The sequence below is a fragment of the Topomyia yanbarensis genome, chromosome 3 (genome assembly GCF_030247195.1).
Source record: "Topomyia yanbarensis strain Yona2022 chromosome 3, ASM3024719v1, whole genome shotgun sequence".
In the NCBI taxonomy this organism is placed as follows: Eukaryota; Metazoa; Arthropoda; class Insecta; order Diptera; family Culicidae; genus Topomyia; species Topomyia yanbarensis.
This window is the reverse complement of record NC_080672.1, coordinates 154,716,156-154,737,669: the sequence shown is the minus strand read 5'-3', so window position 1 is coordinate 154,737,669 and position 21,514 is coordinate 154,716,156. Positions and strand designations below refer to the sequence as shown.

General features: G+C 36.6%; 1 protein-coding gene across 37 annotated transcripts in view; it reads left to right on the top strand.

Annotated features, from left to right (window-relative positions):
• LOC131692185 (protein muscleblind) overlaps window positions 1-21,514 on the top strand; it is a 782,320-nt gene that overhangs the window by 623,211 nt on the left and 137,595 nt on the right. For 2 of the 37 annotated variants that reach the window (XM_058979076.1, XM_058979075.1), the window contains one exon: window positions 3,451-3,498. The exons of the other annotated variants lie outside the window; for them this stretch is intronic. The gene's annotated coding sequence lies outside the window, so the exon portion shown is untranslated. The remainder of the gene's footprint in view (window positions 1-3,450; window positions 3,499-21,514) is intronic. 37 annotated transcript variants of the gene reach the window in all.

Here is a 21,514-nt window from a genome sequence, read left to right as displayed (position 1 = left end):
GTTATTTTCCACCGGAATGAATTCAGCACGAGGAGTGGGTAGCGGTACAAGCTTGTGCTCACTGACGGCAATGAAAACTGCGTCACCCTATCGTCTGAGTAATGGATGAAAATGGCATTTTTTGCTGGATTGGAGCTTACCATGGGGGGCTTCATTAAGCAAACGACAGAGTTCGCTTGAAAAAGTGTTAATTAGTGGAATAAAATAACCGTCAAAATCGGTCGGTAGTAAGTTGTGAAATTTCAAATTTCTTCTATTTTCTATACTGAACGAACTTTGGGCAACCCCTCAAACAAACATTGCCCTGTAATTGTCAGTCGCTTGTGAGTATTTGTATTGCAAATACCCACTCCTTCACCCCAACTCACTCAGGGAAGTCCACCTGCTGGTGTTGATATATGACACCAAAATAATCTACTGCTGCGGATCCGTTCGTTTTTTTGTTTGGAAAAATAGCAACTACCGCTGTTGTCCCACATCCAGGGCGGTACAAACATGGTAGTTAATGTGGAAACTCGTCAACCTGAGCAATTTTTCAAACACACAGACTGATTGCAGGTATACAGTGTCATTTATTTGCTAGCGGTGTTTTTTTATGTTCTACTGTCACCCCATCACACCCGAAAACCGCCCTAGGCAGTTAGTCAGTTAGTTTGTCGTCGGGAGCTGCTGATGAAGTCAGAATGGAAAGTGTCGACTCATCTGCATAGGTGATTACTTTTGCAGCAGCTGAACGAGTCCAAGTCACTTCCTTATAATGCGTGCTGTTATGTGGCTGTGTGACAAAGCAAGACACAATCCCATCGTTGATGCAACTAAAGCCACACTTAGGATTCGTCACGGTTGCGGTAATTTACAGTACCCGCACCGCAAAATCTGCGATGCGGTGAGACACTTTCTCCCGCAGATGCGGTGTGAGAAATGAGCTTAATCGATAAAGTCTCACGTCCGCATTGAAAGTGAATTAAAGCTAGGACTTTTGCCATTTAAGATGCACGCAACTAGATTTATTTCCTTAGCGAATGCTTAGGAATGGCTTTATAAGCAAAATCTCACTGTCAGCACATTCGAGTTTTACTTTTCACCCAACAATAGAGAAGCATAAAAATCATTGAAATTCCATAATTTCTATGAACTTGCAAATGATTTGAGAAGAGATCCGAATATAATCTGCATTCGACCTATCGCTACTTGATTATTAACATTCTGATTATTCTAACTTAATAAACAGACTGATTTTAAGAAAGAGAATCTAGCTGTGTCCAAAATAATGTGATGCTATTACTTTAACGACATATTTTGGACACTATTTATATTCTATTTGCAAGTAGAACTTTACAAACGAACCATTTCAGATACATAAAATCCAGATAGAGGTAAAATTATTAGATAATTAAAAACAAACAAATTGTACTCACAAATCTAATTTAAAAAATGCATCTCTTTTCCTGATTTCTCTTAGCAATCGTAGAATTATTAATCGTTTTCGATGTAATTTTTTCTATTGTGAATTTGATGCCTCTCTTACCAAAAGAAAGATTGTTTCCCTATACTCGTCAGCGACCCAGAGCATCCGTGCCTGGCTAACCGAGACATCACTTAGTACCAGCCAGTTGCTTTAGGCGTTCACATATGTTATGTGAACTGTTTGGATTTAGTGTCAAACTAACGCCAATTTGGTGTTAGTTTTGATACATCGTCTAATAGAAAGTTGGTGTTAGTTACTAACGAGTGGAACACGAAACATTAAATTCCAACTTTTCAATTTTGATTAATTTGAAGCAATTAGAGATGATCTAACGATCCTGAGATTTAAAAACAACCCAAAGAATGTAACTCTCTTCATCAAACCAAACTAATTTGGAGTCTTTGGTAAAAAACCCGTTTAATTGAAAAATTATCTCGAAAGCTCAACGTAGGGACTAGGTATTTTTTACATAGAATGTGCATGCAAAGCTTGAAAGAAATCGGTAAAGTAGTTTATGAATGGCAGTTAACACCGCAAATCGTATTTTTTCCAGAGACGTTCTACAAAAAGCTTCGCCACCGAGTCGTTAGTTGATAGTTTCTAATAAGAAAAATTATAGAATGGTATACAAAAGTGTAAGTCAATTCGTTTCAAGCAAAGTTGTAAAAAAATCGCAAAAAAAAATTACGCAGAAGCCCTAAAGAAGTGAATGACATTCTGCGGATGAAGCTTGAACGATTTTAATTATATCATAGTAGCCTAACACATTTGCAAATTTTTCAAAACCCCATTTTTTATGAAACTACGCGAAAAAAAATCTTAGAAAGTCCACGTGGACATCGTAGGGAGCGGAATATGAGTACAGGAATTGTTCACGCTTGTCAACGGAGGGGGAGGAGGGAGTCAAAAAGAAAAGTTTGTTTGTCCACGTGGTGTAATAACGGCTCCTGTTCAATATCTTTGTATCGGTTGAGATTGTATGGATTTTTTATTAGATGTTATGTGAAGAACGATTTTTTTTGTCAAATATGGCGTCAATAAGATTGATGAAATTCAATATGTTGGGATATACGCGCTTACTATACAGAACTACCGGTGTTTCACCTTTAAATATTTTATATATAGAATTATCTTTAGGAATGAAAGGTGATTCTTACCACGTAAATACGGAATCATCTATTATTTTCATATTTCAGAATCGTTCAAAATATGAAAAATGAAAGAAAAAAAATATATAATCCGTCCCAATTTCCAAAATAAACGAATGATAGCCAAAATTAAAGAAAGAAGAACGCTTTTGGTTATATGATGAGAAAATACAGCTAAATTTCATTGGAGTTTTGGGCAAAGCTAATATTTAGAGGAATGACAATATTTTACTTTGTTTCAAAATTTGTCTTAAAATGTATGACATAATTAAAAAAAATGCAAAAGTTAATTTTCTTCATAAACGTTCTGAGGAGTCCATCTAAGTCAAATTGTATTATATTTTAAATTTTAAGAATACATAAATTTAACTGCATTTACCGCATTACCACGCGGTTTGATGCGTCAAATGCAATGCGGTTGTGGTAAGCCGTGCGGTTTTATAGGTTTCTTTTGCGGTTGCGGTGCGAACTTTTCATTTACCGCCCGCATCCGCACAACGACGAACCCTACACACCGTAGTAGGAAGCTCGGTAGGAGGATAGATTCGTGCAAACAAGGCTATATATATATATATATATATATATATATATATATATATATATATATATATATATATATATATATATATATATATATATATATATATATATATATATATATATATATATATATATATATATATATATATATATATATATATATATATATATATATATATATATATATATATATATATATATATATATATATATATATATATATATATATATATATAAACTCAACAAATAGAAATAATATATTTTCTAATTGGTTTTTCTCTCTCATTTTTACAGGTATGTACCGATGAACAGTACACCTATTTGACAACCAAAGGCACCCCTGTAAGTTAAATTAAATATTCATTTCTAAATACCAAACTGTTAAATAAAAATTAAATTGAAAATAGTTTCACCCCTGCTCAATAGAGCGCACTGGCTTTCGTGTACCTAGAACGTTAAAAAAGCGGCGTTTCTCACTTGCTGCATCTGTCTATAGGCAAAGCCATTAATTCCGGGGATACGTGTCCCATCTTTCAAGTATTGTTTTACGATGGGTGAATAGAAGTGACTTTAACATCAGTATTATCATTGAAGCACAGTGACAATGTCTGATGGACTATAAACTCTGACAAGACAAAGTATATAGAAGCTATCCGAACGAGGTTGTTTCCGAGGTGGAAATGGATGGGGTACAGTATGAAGTCATAGACTATATATCTATATATCTTGGAATACTAGTGACATGCACTATTTTTTCGTTAGCCTAGCCACGCAAAAACTCTAAAAAAACCGCTGACACTCCCTATCGCTCAGTACGGACATGAGGCGTGGTCGTTGAACGAGATAGACTTCTAAATGCTTGGTGAATTTCATAGAGAGATTCTACGCTCGCTACTTGGCGGATCAATGAAGGATGGAAAATTGCGCAGGCCATGATAAAAACAATAACCAAGAGCTTTGCTAACGGCAGACTATAGTGAACTGGGCAAGTAGTACGAATGCCGGAAGAGACACCAGCCAGAATTATGGTCAGCAGAGAACTTGGTTGAGGTCCTCGACTTCGAAACAGACCCTGCAGACAGGCTATGTGAAAACGAGGAAGATACACGTGCGACGAGCGTACAAAGAGACGGAATTCTAACAGTCCAAGATTTTTCTATCATGATTCGGAACATTTGGATAATTCGGCCTCAATGATAAGTTTCATTCAAATATCTATATTGGGCTATATTGATCGAATTTATAGCAGGGATGGCATTCCGCATCTTGATTCGAGTGACTCGATTCGAATCGTTTTAAGGGGTCTTCTACTCGAGAGGCCAAAAATTGAGCACTTTTTTGGGAATAAATTGTAAAGCATCTACTCAATGGGCAGTCTATCTCCTGGCCTCGTATAAAGCATAAGCACAAAAATCTCAACGCTCTAGCAGGTTATAGGCACCAGTGAATCAAGCTAGCTATTGTTCTATATCAGTGCACATACAAATTGTATTGTTGCCTCCGGCTGCGGAGTGAAATGAGTTTGCCAAATGAAACAAAAGTGCCCGTGCTACGGGATAACACGATTTCGATCAACTTTAATAAAACTCATGTTAGACCCACAGTTCAGGAAGTGGAACAATTAGTTAAAGTGAAAATGGAGCTTAATCTCGCTGAAGTTACGTACATTCAGCTACATCACGTAAAAAACTGTGTTTTGATCACGTTTAGAAGCTTAGCACAGGCCAAAAACTTCATTGCAAAGAACAACATGCAACACGAGGACGAATTTAATAACACCAGAATCAAGATCCTGGTGCATATGGAAAACGACATGTTGGACGTGCGTATCCATGATTTGGCCTCGCGCACGAAGGAAGATTACATCAAACGAATCATGTCGCAATATGGAGATGTAGAATCTATTACGAATGACTCCTGGAGAAACTTTTTCACCGGCATTCCCAACGGCGTTCGTATTGTGAGGATGCGAGTGACTAAACCAATACCTTCTTACATGACTATCGAATGCAAATCACCGAAGGATGGCGTGAGCTTTAAGCTAATCACATATCCCGGGCAGACCCCAACATGCCAATTCTATAACCGTACAGCCCACTACGGAAAAACATGCGCCGAAGCAACTAGTCAAAACTCATCTACAAGCAGCCACCGATACCTTCAGATAAACCAAAAACAGCGATCCAATTAACCAATAATGCAGGTACAACGACCACGACAACCGCTCCTAAACCAACAACTGGTATCGCCAATAAAGAACAAATACCGATGAAGACGGATATACAACAGCGACCCGTAAGAACAAGAAACAAATAAGAACCTCTGATCATGAACAGCAAGAAAGCAGTACCGATGACGACATGGACAGGAACGATAACGCGAGAGAAGGCAGACTGAATGACCCCCAAGCGGCTTCACCGCCAAGGAAAAGGATCTCAACACGCAGCAGCAAACTGCGTCAACAAGATCTGGCAGACCGACATTCTTAGAATTTATTTTTTTTTATTGTTACTTATTGTAAAAAAAATTAAAAGACGCATATAAGCAAAAAATCGAGCTTTTTCGACCTTGTTGACAGAGGGGGATCCACAAAAAAATTTGGGAGGGGTTCGAAATTTCAATTTTAAAATGAACATTGTACAATATGTAATACATAAAAAACTCATTTTGTAAAAGTCAGTACTGGTGGTCAAATTTGGTTTGAAATGATTTTGAGTTTGAAACTAATATAAAATTAAAACTAATTTTAGAAATTGCTCAACAAGTTGACAATTTTCAGGAGGGGTCCCACAACACCCTCCCCTTGGATCCTCCATTGCTTGCTTCACCCCCTTAATGGGGTAAATATTAGAAAATTGGATCTGCAAAGATTAGAAATTTTCATTATTTTCTATTCAAGATTGTAAAATTTTATTAAAAGGTTACACCACTGTATAGATCGAAATAATAGGCATGTTTTGAAAAAATATTATTTGATGCAATGTAGAAGATGAAATAAATACTAAATACTAAACAACCATTAGTCTTGATCTAAATCAAAATTAACAGCAATTTTTAAATATGTGCTAATTCTGTTTCCAGGCCCTTTTTAACTTCATTGTTAATTTCGTTCATATAATTACAGCTTTCGCTTTTACAGGATCATATTCTACAACGTATTGCTGGAACAAATGCTATGCAATTACGCTTAGATATTACATCAGAAGATAAAAAATTGCTTAATTTTTTCCTATCCCACTTGCTTCACATCAGCTGTAGAATGCAGGACATCTAGAAATCTACAAACATTTTTATTGTTTAGTAGTTCTTTTTCGCAGTGCTGCGCCAATATTATTAAAAGTTTATATGTTCACTTCATATACCTAGCTTGATTTATGCTACCAGCCTCGCTGTCTAGCTCCTAACCCAGCGTTCCGGGCAACATAAAATTCTCATCGAGTTACTTCAGAGGTAACGTGGCAGAGCAAAGTTCGAAGTCGACTATACAGTTTCGAACTGTGTGAATCCACTGATTGTGATACTTTTAGATCGCACGCAAAAGCCAAGACGCAGGATAGGGGTGGGGGTCCATACAACAGGCGACTAACCCGAAATGTATACCGGATAGTCAAGGAGTAGACAATTTTATGGCTGCATGTTTTCGGCCAAAAAATCGAATGATAAAACGCCATGAGATGAAAGTCACCATCGCGCATGGAGTAGTGAATTGGAAGTGCCTGGAACTCTCACTTCCTCGCATTCTCTCTCTCTCTCTCTCTCTCTCTCTCTCTCTCTCTCTCTCTCTCTCTTTCTCACTCTCTCTGTCTCTCTTGCTCCGGTCACATTGGCAATAAATAAGTAAATTTTATGATTTATGGTGGCGTGCGCCATGGAAGCCGAAATTCTCTTCTCGAACAGCAGCGACCGTTCGCCGGATACGAAGCGTGGAAAATGATATTTATTGTTAATAGAGGAATAACTCGGCGGGTCGAGCTCGGCGGGATCCCCCAAGCAGTTCCGCAGGCAACACGGCAAATTTGGATGGAATGGTAGGAAGTAGTCATCACCCTTGTTTCGCTTTTATGGGGACAAATATGTAGTAAAATAAAAATGTGTTTCTTCCTGGGCGAACCACTACTGATTCACCAAACCTCGAGCAATCATGCTCACACATGCTCCGTTCACCTTCACCATAGAGCTCAAGCAGCTGCATCTCCCGCAGACCCAGAGGCCACTACTTTCCTCTTTCGATTACTATTTGGAAAATTTCGCAAGGCGAAAGGTGCAGCAAAAGTCATGTACGTGCCTTTTCCTTGTTTTTTTGTGTTTTTTTGTTATCTTATTTCAAGGAAAAATCCAAACCACCATTCAGATGGCGTTTTGCAACGTCTTCCACCGCCGCACCATCCCTGGTAGCCAGTCGGTGGTGCACAAAAGCAGTTATTATTCCTCCATCCACCAACAAGACCATAATCTTCCGGTTCGCGTTTACAGGGAACCAATTCTCTTCGTTGGTCCTCCGGGGGAAGCGAGCGGAAAACTTGTAGCAATGCAATTCGTTGCGGGTGGTTTTTTTCTGTAATCGCGTTCTCTATTAGAACATGAACTTTATTAGAGATATAAGCACGAAATTGTTTGCCTTCGTGTTACTATTCAAGTAATAGTTTTCTTCAATTTTTCTACCAGGTGTCACCGAGAAATTAAAAACGAACAAAATAGCAAGTCTTGCGATACCTGAGGCTTTACCTGTTTGGTATATCATAACCTCTAATTTTCACAAGTTTAATAAAATCATTACCACTATCACAAAAAACTAAAGAATGTCAGAATTAGACAAAAACATTTAATTAGTTACCAATGATTCATTCGATGGCACAATGCCTCGTTTCCTACCGGTACCATAACTCCGCTTGATCATCTGATGATCTCTAAACATCTTGTTCGCATGGGACACGGTACAATGTGCGATTCCGAGCTACAACCGATCTATTGTCACCCACATACTAAAGTATTATAATTGAGTGCAACTATTTTTTGGAATATAGCCTTTAAAATGATTATATATTCATGCTAAGTTCGGGATCCCAAAATCCCGGGGCCCCTGGCCCTGGCCCAGTTTGCCCATTCAAAAAAAACGGTACTGACAGCAAATATTTTTTTAAGTAATTTTATCACAAGATGGTGACATTTTCCTTAAGTCTCGTTTTTTTTGAAGGGGTCCACGGCCGGAAATCTATCTCCCGTAATTTTAGACCTTGAGCCAAAACTAAAAAAATTCTTATTCTTTAAGACAATAGCAAGCAACGTACGTACGATACTCAAACGCCGGAAACGTCAAGAAAATCGACACAAAATTGTGTATTTTAAAAAATTAAGCAATAAAAAAATAAAATCCTACATACATCGCTAGAAAAATCAGTTTCGAATATATTGTGAAAATTTCATTTGTTTGAGCTACATTTCGGGCCAGCTCAAAAGAAGCGGTTTCGAGAAAAACGCGCTTAAAGTTTTCAGTACACTCGAGGTATAGAGTAAAATGGGGTCAAATAGGTATGGGGGTACAATATGTATATGGCATTATCTTTGCTATGTTATTACAGAGGTCGCTCGTGTTTCGTGAATTAGATACATACGATTGCCATTTAGGCTTTTACTGTGAATCAGCTGTATTGGTTATGGTGTCGTTTAAGTTTGCGGGTGTTTTTCTGCGAAAACGCATTACTTTTCGTTCTCAATACAGTAGATTTAGTCAAGGTAAAAATATGTTAATGTGAGTTTTTTCTTACATAAAAACTAATGCTGAACACGAGTTTTGATATGGCTTTTCGATATTTTTGGTTTTGAAGAAATTACGGAAAATCTAAATTATTTAGACAGAAAAATGATGCGTAATTTTGTGTAAAAATCGTCGAAATGAAGTGAATTGGGCATAAAGATGGCGCCAGTATTCGATCAGCCTATAAACAATTCAAGGTTCCGTTCGAAACATTACGTGCTCATGTAAAAGAAAAGTGCTCGCCATCAATGAAAGCGCATCAGATATCTCGCGTGAGTTAACAATATAATAATTTAAGGGGCTGTTGAAGTAGATCATCGAAAAAACATGATAGGAAAAGAAAAGGAAAAAGAATTCAAAAAATCCACCGAAGTGCAAACGTGGTCGTCCCACAGTTAAGTAACTACGTGAGCCGGCATTCACAACCTTCATTCCACACTCTCGTGACGACGAGGACATAAAGAGTTCATTTGAAGGTACAAAACTAGAAGCAGCTGCTGAAAAACACGTTTTCCAGTATTTCCTTCCGCGGTTTCATGATTCTCACAACATTTGCCAATTCCTCATTTTCTTACCTGAATGGCGTTAATGTATTATTTGTGATATTGATTTTTAAATAATCTGCAGTATTCATACTCTTCAAATAAAAATATGGTTACCTATCGTACACCCAGATTTCAAAAACATCGAAAAAAGTACCTTTGCCTAATTGGATTTAGCTTGCAAAATATTTAGCAATCGTAAAATCATTATTGCCAGAATGTTGCCAAATGTATAACCTTTCCAAAGAGTGCTTGTTTGTCAAAATCAGTGCAGAAACACCATGACACGAGCTCGCCAAAAAAACTAACCTACTTGACTTCACTTTACTCTACATAAGAGGCGCTGTGGCAGAATTTGAATTTGTAAATTTATATATATTGTTTTCGTTTTCCATTTTTGGGATATCATTTTCAATATCCTAAAGCACATTTTAAGCCATTAAATAAAAAATCGATTTTTTTTAAAATTCTACAGTAGTGTAAACCCTTTTTTCCTTTGTTGGGTACATTAACCACTGCAACCAGTGTTTTGATCTATTGTGGCAACCATCCCATAAATTCATCGACAAATCGCCAATCCCTGGAAATTGTATGTAACTAAGATCTTGGAAATTTTCAAACAATCCCTGTCGTCTTTACTCAATGGAGATCAAGGTAACGGATATTTATGGCTTTGTCCGCACACATAAAACAGTTAGCTTCACGCATCTATATTTCCACCTGTTTACTGTATAAAAAGTTGTAGCTATGGGAATTTTTTTAGATTGATATGAACAAATGAACAAAAAAGAACTATATGTCTATAGTTTGATGGTGAAAAGCAACTTCTTTTCATTCTGATTATAGTGAAATTAAACGGAAGATATCTGTCTTAGGAGGGTTAAAAGTGCAAGAGACGCCGAAACATGAGGTCTTCGAATATCATAGGTTCGAAGAAGTTTGAAGGGTTCTGCCTGGCGTAACGGTCAACAATATCGACGAAGAAATGTGCCACAATGAACCTTTTTAGGATACGACCAACAGATTAGTGAACGTGTCAAACAGCCAGCAGTCGTTAAGGCGCCAGGGAACCTGACGCAGACTTCACTCAATGGCAAGTGACGTACGTAGGATATATTAGATATTTATATTTTTCGCCATATAGCGCACTTTTCAATCAATAAGCGGTGAAAATGTCACTAAATTTACACTTGTTTATGAATAAACCACGACATTAAAAAGCAATCGTGCATTGCTGGAGAAACTAATGCTAATTATATTGTAAAAATTATGAAAGAGTTTTATGAGAAAAACGTACCCTTCACCATTTGTATATTCTTGACACTTCCCTTTTTGGCTCATCATTTTTAACCCTTAAATGCGCAATGTTGTTTTAAAACAACATCCGGAAAATCGTCTAAAAATTATCCCATTAACGTGATGTAGCTGTAAGACAATTTTCACAAAATTCTGAAAAAATTGATTTGCGCCTTTAAGGGTTAAGACAGTAAAGCATAGCTTAGGTCAATAATAATCTCTTAAATAATATAGCAGTGAAATTCGGAGTCATAAGGGCTATGAAGGCGCAGGCGGATGCTTTGTAGCAGAATACAACGTACAATATGGAATAACACCCATTAAGGCTTAGTTTCCTGGTGCTTTTGTGTATTCGTTGTAATCCATACAATTTCTCCCAGAATTTCTGTGCTGGTTTCAGTCGTGTGCGTCACGAAAGAAGCATAAAATAAATAATAGTGGCATGCTAACAAACGACACTCGCAAGAGCACATTGTGTATTGTTTCTGTTTGTTGTGTAATATAAATCTAAGCAAGGTATAATAAAGACGATTTATTGAATTTTTGGGGATTTTCTTGCGAGTAAAAAATTCTGTGTTTCCGCACAGCTTTTTTTTTTTATTTTTTGTGCTCGTGTCCTGTTTCTTTAATTTAAAGAAGGAAAAAAGTTCAGTTGTGCTTTAAAAAGATTTTTAACTCCGTTTTCTCTTGAACGAGGCTTTTTTGATAGTGAAAGAAAACATTTCTTGAGTTTTTCGAGCATGTTACCGGCAATCTGTAAGGGCAGTGCAGTCTGTAATTTGGCTTGTTGGGGAGGGGCTGGTGATGATTTGTTCAAAATGTTTTAATTTAAGGGGGAAGGTGTATTCAGCAAAAAGATCACATTTAAAAAAGATGTTTGGGCGATACAGAGAATGTTAGTATATTCGTTGCAAAATATTCAAATTTAAACAGTAACAGTGTATCTCTGGAGGCGGCTCTAAAACAACTTGTTGACTCAAAATTTGGTAGACCAATTTTGTTGATAATTTGCACAATATTTCTCCACACAATCTTCTAAGTAGCAATAGGAGCCTTACTTTTTTAGATTTGACAATTTTTCGCTGCCTAAAATTCGATTTTCGAATCGGATAACATATTATTATAAAAATAATAATTAACACTACTTTATAAAAAGATATCATTGTTGCCAGAGGAATGATGTGGAGAAGAAGTGTGCAAAATTTCAATAGCCCAGATGATTTTTGGTTTTGATGTTACAATTAGTGGTTTGATGTTTCGAGGTGTCTCCGAAGCTTCACTGTCGGTCGCCCAATATTCAATATATTGCAATGAAAATTTATGAATATATTGTTCAAATGCTGCATTATTAAATGCAAATGGCGTGTAAATAGTAGCACTCTCATCGCTAAAAATTATGAAGAACCATTTTTTACACCACAAATTTCTCAATTTTCTGTGTATAGGAACGGAAAAGGTCAGGAGGTACGTTTTTATAGACCATAGATCTTAACAATATACACGAAGGTTGTTTGCGATAATTTTCAAAAAAAAAAAAATATCGAGTAACTTGAACAACTCGGCCAATGTGAGTACTACTTCTCATTTATAATATTCGTCAATAATGCATTACTCCAGAGACCAATGATCATTTCCAGATTTTTTGTCGTGACTACCCACTAACCATTCAATACAAGGATCAAAAGAAAAGTCGTGTAAGCTTTGGAACTTTTATATCTTTTGTTGTACTGCATGGAATTAATCAGTTTCTTCGACATGTTGTCGAAAATATGTTTTACAAAGTTTTATTAAATTTGGGAGCATGAATGACATGCAATAATAAAGCAAAACTGTGTTTTGAAAAATCATTCGAAGACTGTTCGGTAATAAGAGAAAATTTCCAGCCCATCTCCGGTAGAACCGTCAATATGGTGCACCAAGCAAACACCACAATCATGAGAAGTTTTAAGTGTTTTTTGGGTCGTTCCATGCTACTAGCAGAGTCCGCTATTTTAAACTACCGTGGTAGGAAAGTAGCACACACAACACGTGATGCGAATTTTCATTTTCAAACGCCAGCTTTCCGTTGAATTTATCGCAACCAAGGTTCAAATAAAAGCCTCCCCAATCATTCACTTTCAAGTTGGCGGCTGCTCTGTGTTGGGGTATATGTTGACATGCTCAGCATTTTCAAGCACACAAGTACAGTGTGACGTACATTATGGGTAGTTTTGCTTGAAAAACCTTATCACTACCCCAGTTGAGAGATATTGACAGGGCCGATGAAATTGAAAGCTAACAGAAAATGATTGAGTGACTGGGCTGGCATGATTTGAGATTTGTTCCTTAATCAAGTTCAAGCAAACATGATGAAAGCTCTGAAGCTCGTTTCTGATTGATTATCGCTAATTTCTGTTTGGTTACCACTAATTTCATCTAGTCGCAACTATTGAACAGAAAGAATTGTGGTTTTCGTCGAATGCTGCTATTCATGCTTGTCTTCTTTTCGGGAGATTGCCTATCAACACCGGGAGGGAAGACGGTGCAGCCGCATCCGTAGAATTACTGACTTGTTTAGTTTAAAACGATTTTAAAACATCCAACCAAAGTTCGTTCGTTATTCGTTCCCACGAATTACATGCATCGAGCCGCATAGTTTGAACAGAAAGATTTGTGATTTTAGCCGAATGCTGCTATTCAAGCTTCTCGAGTGTCTTCTCTTCGGGAGACTGCCTACCTACACTGGAAGAGTAGATGATTACCAGGATGCAACCGTCTCCGTGGAGTGACTGCATTATTTAGTTTGGGTGATGATTTTGTTGCATATCGTTATATTTAAATTAGTATCCCAAAGTGTAGTCACGCAGTTAGTGTAGTTATGTAACTGGTATTACCCACTTGTATTGTTTTTAGGATTTGTTAAAAAAATGATTTAACTTTGAAATTCGTGATAAAATAACCGGAGTAGAAACCAGACTAAAGCTACAACCGAAAAATTATCGATTTTATTCGTGAAGTAATATGAAATACTTCGAAACTTTATCGATACCGAGAGCTTTACTATGGCGGATACCATACACTTCCGCTTAAAGCGAAACTCAGTCAGGCATCAACAACCACTGTCAAAATATATAAACTAGCGGTTGGGTTAGTAGAACCGACCCAGCCCCGGTTCATAATAAAACGGTATAAGGAGCTTTATATTCATGGTGGGCACCGCGGGGAGGTAAGGGATAGGAGTTTTGTATCCCTTAGTGTGGCCTAAGAAGGCTAGGATAATATTTAGTATTACCAAAAAGCGGGCGTTTGGCAAAAAATACTATTTGTGTGTTTGTATTTTAGCTGCTAATGCTAATGGATGGCGTTTCGGTTCCAGAAATTAATTGAAAACTGACTGTGAATAGTTACTGGAATCGACATCGTGCGATACATGTCTTTATTCATATTCTAATTGTGAGATCCTTTTCACAAATTTTTCCAGAACTCAGTTATTAAATCCAACATAAATAGTATCGAGAACTAACAATGTTTTCCCTGTTTCCAAACGATGTTAAAACTAATCCGAAAAAGAGTTATCCTGTAATCAACCTGCGCTTTCTCTGTTAACAATATTGATTATCACTGTTCCAATAAGTAGGGGAGAGAGGGTAACAATGAAACACATTTTTTCTACAATTTAATTTTGATGATAATACTTGTTATTTGTGTAACCAAAAGTGATACATAGTGCCACTCTGTTGTTAACTAATACATATATTTTTTCCAGCTGGTAAAATTCACGGGAAATAACATTTTTTGGATAATAAACAGTCGGTGGTAAAATGTATCAGTGTGCCCCATGGGTAGGAACTATGAAACACGATGTCGTCTATAAGGAAATATTCTACTTATAAATTTTATTCTTTTGTTTTGACGAAGAATGATCCTAACGCTTTGAATTTAAGTTATATTGAGGCGAAAATCGTTTGTTTACGAAAGAATCCACTATAACACTATAACATTGAACCACCATGTATGCATATCAGCTGCAATCCTGAAATAAGAGACAATTTCTACAAAACTTGCCCAAATTTACTAATTTTGCACTATATGAGTAGTATTTACCGTTGAAAATCGGAACCCATTCACATTTTGAGACAGACCACAAAAACAAAAAATAATCACTGTTCCCCATACTCCTTCGTTCCACAGTTACCCAATGGGTCTATTCATGAAAATTGTGAAATTACACAGAACCATGAGAAGTTACCAAAAAACTTTGTTCGCGGCATATGTTGAGCATAAAATTTGCTATAAATAGCAATAGACTAAACATTTATTCAATGAATGGTAACTCATAAAGATGGAATAATGTTTTTCGTTGCAAATTTACTCTGGCTATCACAAAACAAACAAATATCCATTAAAAGAGATACAGTTATCAGATCTCTTCCAAAATATAGCAACACGTGTAAAGAATTAGAAATCGTGAAATATGAGAGAATGAGACGATTCTGATCATGCGTTATGATTTTATTGCGAATGTTTCATAGTTCCTGCTGATTCACTGTTACCCTCTCTCCCCTACTCGCTGTTTTTTTACAATCGATGCTTCTCGTTCCCGCCACGCTTCGACATCTCGTCCAGTATCATCGGAGGGTGTACCCGTAACAAAAACAAACATTCGAACAGAAAAGCAACTGGCGGAATTTTCGCTATTTCTAGAAGAATGATAGGTACATTATCACTGCTCTGCCAGGCGAGGAGGATAAGTACGCAAAAAGCCGTGTCGGGAAGTGAATTATTGTTATCACTTTTTTGGTGTTATTTCGCTTTTAGTATGACTCTCCTTTTCTATCTTAGGAAAAAAATCACGATCATGACAGGGTGGCCCTTCGAAGGCGATAATTTGGCGGTATCAGAACCGTTGGAACTGATCACCACCCTATGCTATCAATGGGGGAGTACTCAGTGTTGAGCAAAAAAGTGTAGAAGCAAACCCATAAAACGAAATAATCACGCGTATCTTCAATCGATGAAACTGGGGTGATGGAACGGGAGTTCCTAGTTCTCTCTATTATTATTACGGCAGTCAATATCGATTCAAATGGATGAAAAAGAGTGAATCGTGAAAGAGACAGCGGAGAAATAAAAGTTGTCAGGACATCCTATTTAATGGCCTGGAACTATGCCACTTGTCGGAGGAAGGAAGGCCATTTCGGATAACTAATGATAATCGCTGTCTTAATTTTTCTTGGTCAAAAGCTTTTAAGAACTTGAACTAGAAAACCGAAATTCACCAGACAAGTAAAATTACTGGCAGATTTAATCGAACAGACCATACCGCTTTTATAACACTCTTCACTATACACGAAATCGTAGCTGCCATACTAAATTGAACTACAACAATGCTGACAAGTTACTATGGTGTTTCGGACATAAGCTTGAATTTCCATAAACACGTATGTGTATGTGGACCGTCTGTTGCCATTTTAGAACACACCTACTGTTTATCGAAAAATGTTATACCGTGATGTCTCGAAATCCGACCATCTAAGACAATCAATTGGTTGAAAAAGAGTTTAGGACAAGCTTTGGATCAGTGCATCGAAGTCAACTGTCATATTTCAATTTGGAAAGAAATTACGGACAAACCTTTAATGGCCAAGCATAATTCATAGTAACAAGCACGTAGCCAGAAAAAAGTTTCTGGAGGGGCCCAAGAGTTTAGAAAAACAACACAGGCCAGATTCGATTATCCGTAGGGTGCAGAAAAATTTCGCTTCGGATAATAGAATCAGAATCACGTTTAACGTTTCAATATAGGGTCCCGTTTCAAAATTTTCTGTCGGAATTTTACCCGATTTTTTAAACGTGAATATCTACCGTTGTACTGAATGGAAAAATAAGATTATTACGCTATCTGATTGGAAATATGTACAACAATTTTGTAACCAATTCGGTAGTATGTACAATTACTAAAAATAGCGGAAATAATGGAGTAATTATCTGATCCATGATTGGTCGGTACAATTCGCTCAAAAAGTAAGCGTTACTGGGACTGCCTCTTTTTCATCGAATGAACTACGACGCGTATAAAAAGGGAATACAAGAAAAATTCGTTAGTTTGTGTTCTGACGTTGTAAGCTGCTGCGTTTCATGTCAGCTCACATTCTTTGATGGTAGGTAATAGATACCATGACTGCCGCCAGGCGCTGATAGCATTTCATTCTAATCATGAAATGACGTGCCAGTTTCAAGCATACATGGAAAATACAATGATGACACACCGCAGAAAAAGTAGAAAGCTCTTTTTTTAGAGCTGAATAAATGGATTGGCGATGGAGTGATTTAGTGCGAGAACCGCGCTCTCTTGTTCTTTACTTCGTTACTTCGGAAAGTTTATTTACGAGTTTATAGAGCATTTTTAGACTACCAGGGGAAACTTAAAATACTCGGTCCTCGGAGCACACGGACAAAAAGTTTTACGTATCATCATGGTATAAACACATTTTCCATAAAACAGATTAATTGTATACACATTAAGCCCGGCTTATTTTATGTGCGGCTAGATGACACAATGTGCATTTTACTTATTTTGTTTGCGAATATCGCGGATACACAAGTGAAAAGCTCCATTATTATGAAAACTCCACTCTAAGATACCTGCTTGGTTAAGGTTCGAGCATATTATTATTTATGAAAATATGGGGTAAAACGCGCCTCCCAAGGAAATATGATCATAGTTTAGCTATAGAACATTAATTGGGAGAATTTAATAAATATCATTCAACCAACATTTCCCCCTGTAATCGCAAACGACGCTTTGAAAATTTTCAAAATTTTAATAATTCACAACAACAATGGGACAAAAAGCTCGTTGGACTAACACGTAATTTTGTTTTTTGTCGGGATTTCACAAAAGTGTAGCTTTAAATCGTCTCAGGTTCTGTAATTATTAGGTTTTCAAAACAATTGTTCTTTTTTAGATTAGAAAGATGGGTAGGTAATGTCAACGACATTACCGAAATGAAGAAGCATACATTTTAAGTTGTTAATACGAATGCTGCAATTTTTACTAATTCCTGAAAGGTTTTATTAAAATAAGTTATTTCGGTGTTTCTAATGGAAATAGCGAAATAACGATACAAGTATATACGATTCTCTACTGTTGCCAAATGAATTGTTTCACTCTCATTAAATGCTATTTTCAGGGTTACCATATGAGGATAAATATATTGAAATATTTTAGGTTTCGATATACGTGTACCGATATTTCGGTATTTCCATTATAAATAACGAAATAGCTGGATTTAATATAACCTATCAGAAGATAGTCCAAATTGTAGCATTCGCATTAACAGCCTAAAGTTTACTCTACTTCACTCCGGTTATGTCTCTGACATTACCCACTCATCTTTTTTAAAGAAGGGCCATTTTTGTGGAATTTTTTAACAACAATTTACGACACCAGTGGGCCAAAATGCATTGCCCTATCTTGGTAAGATAGAAATAGAAAAAGTGCATTTTGTAAATAGATTGATTTGATTGCGCTAATTCAGGAATAGCTAATTTCTCATAATGAATTTCTCATGGATTTTTTCACCTTTCGAGTTCCATTATTTTTTGTTTATAGTTCATTTGTGAATCTTTTAATCGAAACATACGTGCCTGAACGCTGTATGGTTCAAATTCAACGAATGCATGTAAAAGGACGATGAAAATTACGTAAGTCAAATTTAACTATAGGAAGCTTTTGGGGCAGAAATTTTATATTGATAAAGATCACGGAAATTTTCCCGAGAAAATTAAAGTTATTTTTGTAGGCAGGTTTGCCGGTAAGCTAATGATCTTGGAGGCAATCTGCAGTTATGGACGTAAGATTTCCTTTTCAATCAACAATATGAATAGAGTTATACATTAACGAATGTCTGAAAAACGTCGATTGATTCATTAGGTCACACCGGGCGTTACCAAGTTTTGACTAGATTTGGCGAGTACCTCCAGAGTAAGAGTGGAAACATGGTTAAAGGTGTTATTTCAATGACCACATACTGGTAAGAAGCAACCGAGTATAAAAAACGCAACACCCACAATGTATCATTAAACTTTAACAAATAGTCAACACTTTCTTTTATTTTCTAGCAGGGTTCTATTTTGCTAATTGCAAACTACATAAGTTAAATACAAAAAATAGCTTAACCCTTTGGCAATCGTGCTAGTGCACTGAGTGTACGCTGCTCTGAAAATCTAGCGAAATCGTCTTATGACACCAGCGGCTGCTCAGTGGGCCATAAGAGCGACTTCCGGAGGGTTAAAAGCATTTTCGATTAGCTTATTCAAAACACAATTTGTAATATAAACAAATAATCAATTCATCAAATAGTTTATGAGTTATCAGTGATTGAAAAATAGTTAATTTTATAAATTTCAAAAGTTCGAAAACATTAACTTGAAAAAAATATATTGCAGAAAAAACGTTTTGATTGCGTCGCGCGAGAATTTTTTTTTTTTGAGTTGTTGAAAAATGATGTTGTAAATTTGACATGCAATGACCCGACATTAAGTTAATTGTAAATATTTATTAAAATGGAATAAAAATAAGATCTGCTGAAAATACTTTGGTTATCATTTTTTTACCGAATCTATTGCCAGATTTAGGAAATATATAAATAATATTAATTTCAATGATGTAAAATAACTGACGGCACCGGCAGTTAAGTGATAAGCGTGAACGTCACTCACCCCTGTGGTTCAGGGTTAAATTCTAACCGACGGGGTGAGGTTTTCTGAGGTGAAAAGTAGTTGTTCATGGCCAGATATCTAGAGTCCAGATGGTGAAGTCACATATCTGGCGTCGGTGATAGGCTTTGGTATTAAAATTCCGACCAAAAATCTAACTGATAATGAAGTTTTGAAAAAACTGAAAGTATTTGGGCTGATAGACCCCTCACCCCACAATCCACAAACTCTACCTGTACTCCATTACTTGCAAGAGCACCAGGAACAAAGATTTATTTCTGTACTAGAAAGTATTGCCGTCATAATGGGCACAATATGGGTATTCATGGAATAGAATAATAATACAAAAAACACTGGAATTGAGAACCCTGGAATTTGGATTCATGCAGCATACCTATACTAGAAAAGTTGAAAGAAAAAGACATTCGTGTATTTTTAACCCGCGACTACAAACTGGCTTGTGGCATAATTATTATTTGTGGTTAGCTTTGCATTCGAACAAATGTCAAAAGCGTAATTAATTTTTTATGGCATTTAATTACATCTGCATTAAGCTTCGTCGGTTGTGGAGAAAACCAGTGGCTCCGCAGGTGGCGCACGGGAAGTTCTGAAAAGCGACAGCCGTGCAAATGGGAACCTTTCTCGCCCAAGCCTTGGCTGTTGGATATGGATGTAGTAAAGCATTTCAAGGTAATCACACCCGCCTTGTATTTGTATATGGAATATGGAAATCGCTCCTGGCCCGTAGGATTGTTGATTGGTTGGGTTGTATGACGGAGAAATACAATTCTGAAACACGATGGAAAAGAAACATGATTGCCGTTTGCTGTGCGTGATATACAAATCAAATAAACCGTTTGTAAGGAGTTTATAGAATAAACTTCGGCAAAGGGCAAGCAGCACGCTTGTCATCGTGTCTTCGTGCAGTTAAACAGACAACCAGATATAACACTTGAAATTAAAAATGATTTGCTACACCGGTGTAGTGTAAAAAAGAGATAAACTGATTACACACAAGTTTGACAGAGTATAGTGCCGACATACACCACCAGTGTAGTGCAGTGTCTTAAACGATTATGCCAATCATGATCAGTTTAATACGTTATTGGTAATATTCATGCACAACAGAGAAATTTGCGAATTTTGAAAATAGTATTATGTCTGTGGTTGAATATGAGAAATCGTGGTCTGCATTTCGAGTAAAAGCTTTTTTTCATATCTCTATCTAACATTCGATAAATATTTAAGCAATCCTCAAATAATTTTTAAGACACGACACGATGCCTGGCATGTCATGTGATACTTAACCCAATTGACTTCTAAAACAGATTATAAACAAAACATGACAAAGACGTGCTTCCAAAAGTTCCTATTATGTTTTCCGGTATCAGTAGTATATACGTATATCTAATTCTATATATAAGAAGTTGAATCTGAAAGTAAAGTATACTAACAACAAGAAGAACAAATATCTCAGACCCTTGAGTTGGTACCTACTGATTGTCACATACTACAAATAACACATACCACCGCCTCTAAAGGGAAACGCACCCTGGTTTTCACAAACGATACATACTACAAAATATTACTAACGGGAACAAACTTGAAGTTGATTAATGATGGTTCAGTTCTTGCTTCACTGATACATGCATGAAAGATATTCACCGTCAGCAGAGTTCCAAGCCAAAACCAAACCAGGCCGAAGCTGTCTGGCTTTTAGGTTTACGTTCGCAGGGAACCTTGTTGAACGATTATCTTAGACGGGATGGGTTAAACAATATACTAATATTAGTGATCCTGACAGTATGATGTAATTTGTTTCCATTCAAGGGGGAAGCATTTGATTGAAACGACTTCTTTTCTGTGGAGGAAAAATTTGATCTGGGTTTGAAATATTCCCTTCCGTGATTTAAATTTGGTGACATTGTCCATTGGAGTATACGAATACTAACAATAGTAAGATGTAAGATTCACAATAAACCTGCTTTGTTATGAATTCTTCGCATTTTATTGAAAGGTGGACGGATGGCTGCCTGCCTCCCAGTAAGCAAGGAAAAGATCTGCG